The sequence below is a fragment of the Silene latifolia genome, unplaced genomic scaffold (assembly GCF_048544455.1).
Source record: "Silene latifolia isolate original U9 population unplaced genomic scaffold, ASM4854445v1 scaffold_79, whole genome shotgun sequence".
Lineage (NCBI taxonomy): Eukaryota > Viridiplantae > Streptophyta > Magnoliopsida > Caryophyllales > Caryophyllaceae > Silene > Silene latifolia.
In genome coordinates, this window is record NW_027413701.1 from 4,305,041 (window position 1) to 4,311,666 (window position 6,626).

The following is a 6,626-nucleotide window of genomic DNA, read 5'->3' on the forward strand; positions in this document are numbered from 1 at the left end:
AATTATTCACACAACTATTATTATGACATTTCTTAAAATTATGATTAAGACAAAGTTTATTAGCCAAATTACTTCCTCCGTCCAAGTCAATTGTTGTAGTCCTTTGGTTTTGGCACAAAGACTAAAGAAAGAGGAGGGGGTTAATTATTAAATGACAAGTTGACTAAATTGAGTGTGAATGATCAAATTATTCATCAAATACATTCTTAAAATATAAATGACAACAATTGACTGAGATACCCAAAAATGAAATAGGACAACAAGTGACTGGAACGGAGGGAGTATCAAACATAATTACTACCTGTAAAGTGACTATTGTTACTTTTACAATTTCTACTATTATTACTATGGTTATTTCACTACTCCCGTTACTACTACTATTATTTTCTCCACCTCAATTATTACTATTACAAAATAAATAAAGCATATATTGACATCACAATAATGTCATCAATTTTATTTAAGGAAAGTCATGCAAATTAATTTTTCCATTTTCCAACTTTCAAAATAACAACTTTATCCCAAAAATTAGAGAAAATGAGAAAAATGTCGTTTGGATGGAATGGTGGGGGATTAAAACATGAAAGGTAATACACAACTTAATTTATTGTCCTTTTTCATTTTGGGTGTCTCAGTTATTTGTTGTCCTTTCTACTTTAAGAATGAACTTGATGAGTAATTTGATAATTCACACTCAATTTGTTCCACTTTTCATTTAGCAATTGGCCCTCTCCTCTTTCCTTGGTCTTTGTGCCAAAACCAAAGGACAACAATTGACCGAGACAGAGAGAGTATAAACTATGAAGTAGTTGTCTGGAAAATTGATAGTGAGCTTATTATTAGTTATTTCTTTTATTTCAAAATAAAATTTAACAATCCTAAATTTTTCATGTAGTATGATTTATATTAGACCATCCATAACAACAAAAACATCTCAATCTAAAATTGATATTTTCACAATAATCCCCTCACAATAAGAAAAAGTTTTTATCATAAAATGATTTTTTGTGCAACTCATCATATTTAGATGAGTTTCACAAAAACTTATTTTATGATAAAAACTTTTTTTATTGTTGTGGGGGGATGAATATGAAAATATCAACTTTAAAAGTGGATCTTTTTGTTGTTGTAGGTGCTCGCAATGCATGAGAGAATGATTGCCTTTTATTGTCTTATTGGTCCAAGTGACATGAAGTTTGCCAATTATTGTTGTATAAAGTTTTTGAAAAAAAATTCATTTTATGATATAATGAGGTGGTGTTGTGGGAGTAAGGATCCTCTCCATTTCTCAAAAAGAAATGGAGGTCCATTACTTCTCAATGGTCCGGATTAATTTTTGGCCCGATCGGATGGTTGTAGATTTATTTGAGAAAGAAAAGGTAAATGGGTGGAGTGGAATATATAATAGAATAATCCTTGTGAGGGAAAATGGACCAAAATGTAATGGAGAGGATCCTTGTCCGTGCTGTGGATGCTCTTATGAGATACACATCGGAATCACTTGAAAATAATGTAAAAATCATATTCCCACTCGCTTGGATTAAACTTCACACTTTCGTATTTTAGATAACTTATACTACTAATTTTCATTTTTATTTTAAGAGACCCTTTTCTATGCAAAATTAGTCATTTATACGAGTATATTCTTAATGTGTTGCTCCCTCCGATTCACACCAATAGTAACATGAACCTATTTTTCTCCTCACAAAAAGTGGATCTATGTTACCATAGGTGTGGATCGGAGACAGTTAATGTATCATACAACTGGTTGTATATACAACTTATTCAATGTAGTTGAGCTTTGTTATAAAGTTACCGAGCTCTACTAACCAAATTATCGAGCTAGGATACAAAGTTATTGAGCGTAACAGAATAATTATTAAGCTCAATAACTTGTAAAATAACTCAACAATTTTGAGGCGGTTGTACAATGCTAGTATACAACTGGTTGTAGGATAGTATTTGTGGATCGGAGAGGGTATTATATACAAAAAAGTTACTTACTTTCAATATCCTTATTAACTCTCTACCACTTTATTTTCCTTCTGTGAGACTTTTTTTTCTTAGGTTAAGTGTGTCGAAAATTTGATTAAAGTTTAAAATGAATTCGGTAGTACTCCGTAGAAGTTAGGGTAACCACGATGGTAGTTAATGTGACTAACAAAATAACATCACATGCCAAATCGTACAAATTCATATTTTTGGTGACTAAATCGTACAAATTTAGAAACGACAAGAATGTAGACAAAAAGTGTCTACGTAGTGTATATTTGAAATTTCTCAATCATATACTTATTCAATAAAGGAAGAAGCTTAACCATAGAGATTAGAGAAAGTAATTAAATTAAGCAGTGACTTTCGCCAAATCAGTCCAATCTTTCTCACCAATAAGCATCGTCAAAAACTCACTCTCAAAATATTTGAACTCAGCTGATTTTTTACCTCATTGCTGACATATACGATTTAACACTAGTGGAGTATTTTTTTTTTCTATTTCGTTTGTGTTAATGGTTAACAACACAAAAGGTTTCTATGACATTTTCTTAACACTAGTGTTTATTAAAAAAAAACATTATTCTAACAGTTTAGGAAAAAAGAAATATATATCGGATGTACCAACACGGACCTTATTTATTTTTGAGCATGTGTGTATTTTTTCTGAGCTTATATATATAAATGTTTTTGAGTTATATTATAATTTTTTGAGTTTAATATTTAAAATGAATGAATTCAAGAACCTTATAGCTAGTAAAACTCATAATTTTTAAAATAAAACTCAAAATTTTTATTATAATGCTTAGAAACTATACAATTAGGAGTAGTATATCGGATGTATAATCTACTTACTGGATAGTTTATAAATTTCCGAGAAAATAAGTCTCAACCTCACAATAAATCTATTTGACAACCATCTTATAATTTAAAGCAATCATGGTACAATTGAAGATAAAACCACTATGACGAATCACAATTAAATAGAAATGGTACATTTAGTTAAGAAATTAAAGAATTGCTTTGAGTGATGATCAATTAATATGGTCATGAAAAACATATAATGTTGGGGTTTTTCATTTTTAGTACAAATATATAAAATGCAAAGACACAATATTTTGTTATGGGATTAATCCACAACCCAATTTGTATTATTATTCAAGCAATAACAATAATACTGTGATACTACTGTTTTCTGGTCCTAACTTACTCGGTTGAGTAGTCTATACTCGGTCGAGTAAGTTGTCGAGTGCTTTTAAACAGACCACAGAGAAAGTTTGATGGTTATGCATGTTGCAGTGTATTTGGAAGTTTTGAGTCTTGGTTGATATTATTAAAAGTAAAGGTTATGCTTGTAGTAGTATGTATTTTTATATGTGATTATGGACTAAGGTTGTAGGTAGGTATGGTTGCGATAATGTTGACAGTTTGGTGGTGTCATGTATGAGTGTGAGTAACTTCGAGGACGAAGTTCATTTTATGGATGGTTGAATGTAACATCTCGCTTGGTGGATTGTGTTGGTATTGGATTTGCTAGTGAGCGGTATGGAAGTGAGACAAAGTTGGCGGTGCTGGTGTTGTTGGTATTCGATAATACTATGGAGTTAGGAGGGTTATTCTATGGTTGATGCTAGGTTGCGAACTGCGTTGTTGGGTGAGTTAATATCAAGGTTGAAGGATGAGAGTTGAGAGTTGAGTGGTGTTGGTTGGTGGAGGGGTATGTGAGCATGCTATGTAGGTATGGGTGTGAACTTCGAGGACGAAGTTCGTTTTAAGGAGGGAAAACTGTGATACTACGGTTTTCTAGTCCTAGCTTACTCGGTCGAGTAGTCTATACTCGGTCGAGTAAGTTGTCAAATGTTTTCCCTTGCTTTCCATACTCTTTAAAAAACCAAAAGAGTGGTTACTGTAGCTGTAACAGTACTTCTGTGTTACTCTACCCATTCTGCCCCTTCCATTTCATTCTTATTACTACTTCCCTGCCATTTTTTTCTGATCATCGTCTACAACACGCCAGCAATCTCATCTCCACTCCTCATTCTCCCTCTTTTCCTCTCCCACAGTCATATCCCCATTAATAATTATACATTTTCTGCTCCTCATTCCTCGTTTCTATATCACTCATGTGCTGTGTTCCTTTCCAATTTCCCATGTCCTCTACTTTATATGGATCTTTCCTCCTCCTCTTCGACAAAGCAATTCACTTATCAAATTGACAATAATGGCGATGACAAATTGAATCCGTCTGATACGAACAGTACTAAGTAAGTTGCCTGTTCATTCTTGTGATTTTCTTTCTATATATGTTAACTATCAATGATTGTGAGTTAAATTAAATAATTTAGGGTTTAAATTGATTGCATGTAATAATTTGGGGATTTTTTAGGTTTAAAGTGATTGCATGCAATAATATTTTTGGACAATTTGAATTTCTGGGTTATTTTGGTGCTTTGCTTTCGTGAGAGCTCAAATGAATCGTCAAGTAGAGTATTAGGGAGTGTCAATGAGATGGACAATAAAACGCATGGGGACATTGGAGCATTCCTATTTCAAATGCTCGGGGATGAGTTTCAACTTGACATGGAATCAATGAAGTTCTTGGTGAGTTGCCTTCACTATGGAGCCACATTGTTATTCGCATGTTACTGTTGTTGCTGAACTTCAGTTACAGTGTATCTTGCATTCTTGCCTCAAATGTATGTTTCTCTTTGTAATTAGGGTGATCAGTCCGTCTCATTATAGACGGACACTATCTGTCTATAGCTATAGATGGATAGTGTCCCTCTCAAGTGGGTAGTGTAAGTGGGGGTATCCATTTCTCAACCACTTGCACTACCCACTTTCATTTGTGAGAAGGACACTATTCGTCTATAGCTATAGACGGATAGTGTCCGTCTATAATGAGAATTTGTGGAGGGTGATAGTTTAATACACCCCCTCTCCCATTTATATGAAGGAAATGTAGATTCATATACATATTAACATACTCATATATGTCTAAACTAATTTGTCATAAAATTAAAACGGATCTTATGCATGCAAACAATAAAATGCATAGAGGAGAAATCATGTCCTTACATATTAAATTTCGGTTATTTGGGCACAAAAGAGATCACCTTTCTCTTTTGTTCTTGAGCTTGATCCAATGGAAGAACAAAGATCTAAGAGTAAGATCTCTCCCTAAATACTATACCCAAGGCTTAACCCTTAATACAATTAATATTATAAGATCTAGTATAATATTAATCTTAGATAGAAAATTGGAACCAAAAATATTTATAAACTCTTATACATTTTCGGTTTTAGAGAGATAAAAGAGAGGATTTTATTTCTCTAGAACTTATGTTTTTGGATGAGTGAATGAATGAATAATCTAAAAACATTTTAGAGTATTATTAGGTAAAAAATTATAAGAAAAACAATGATGTATTTGTCTTCTCCAAACCGTGTAAGAGAGGATAAAAGGAGAGCCAATGCATGGTAAGGTTGTTCTTCACAAGGAACAATAGGCTTGCATGGCTAAGATGCTTTTTAATCATTGTGTTTTCCACTAATTACAAACATCTTATAATTAGCTTAAAATCCCTTCTAATTTTCGGCCACTTCATAATATGGACTTCATATTATTTTTGTCAATTGTCTATATGTTACATGTCACATGTCACATATATTTGTTATGTAATTTTTAACTTATTAAAAATCAACGCATTAATAAAAATACGTCACATACAAAAATCGACTTAGTAATATCATAATTACTAGTACCAAAATATTTTACCAATTATAAATTACAACTGATTGTATTTATAACAATTCATTCAATTTTAATTGTTACATTAAACAATAATTTCATCCGAGTAATTATACAATTTAATTACTCAGACCGTATCTTATTTAATCACATTTCAATATGATACGTAAATTTTACTTCCAAAATCGTCCGTCAATTTTCTAGTAATTTAATTAACTCGTAACATTATACGATTAATTAAATAATCAATTAAGAGTATTGCCCTTTAGGTATGACCTAGGGGGTCAACTGATCACCACCGTCACACGACAGTAATGTCAAACTCTAGTCAGCCAATCATTACCGATATATGTTAACCAGTTGACAGTAACTATATTACTTCCCAATTGTATTCATTTTAATGAGACTTAAACATGTGATCATCATGATCAACAGTCGTGATCGCATTATTGTCGGAGGACACATATTCCAACAATCTCCCACTTGTCCTCGACAAGTGTGCGGCACCAATTCTCTTGTCCTATTACTATCTCCCACTCAATGCAAGGTGTCTTTCAGGTCGTACTTGCAAGTGATCATATCGAGAGTGGTTTCCTCGATCTGGAGAATAACTGATTGACCGGATTTATCCACTCTGGATACTATCCGAGCGTGGCCACGCATTTCCAGTTCATTACTCCTCGAGTGGCCCTGAGATATTGTTATAACCCTGACTAGGGGTGGACAATTCCTATCGCACTCATTCCCTTCGACTAGCCACAGCCATCATAACCCAAAATATGCCCATTTGACCCCATTTACGAAGGTCGTAGTAACACAAATCAAAGTTAATCTGAAACTGTGCCATCTTAGGCGAATAGTCTTTAGTCAAAAGAATCGACTC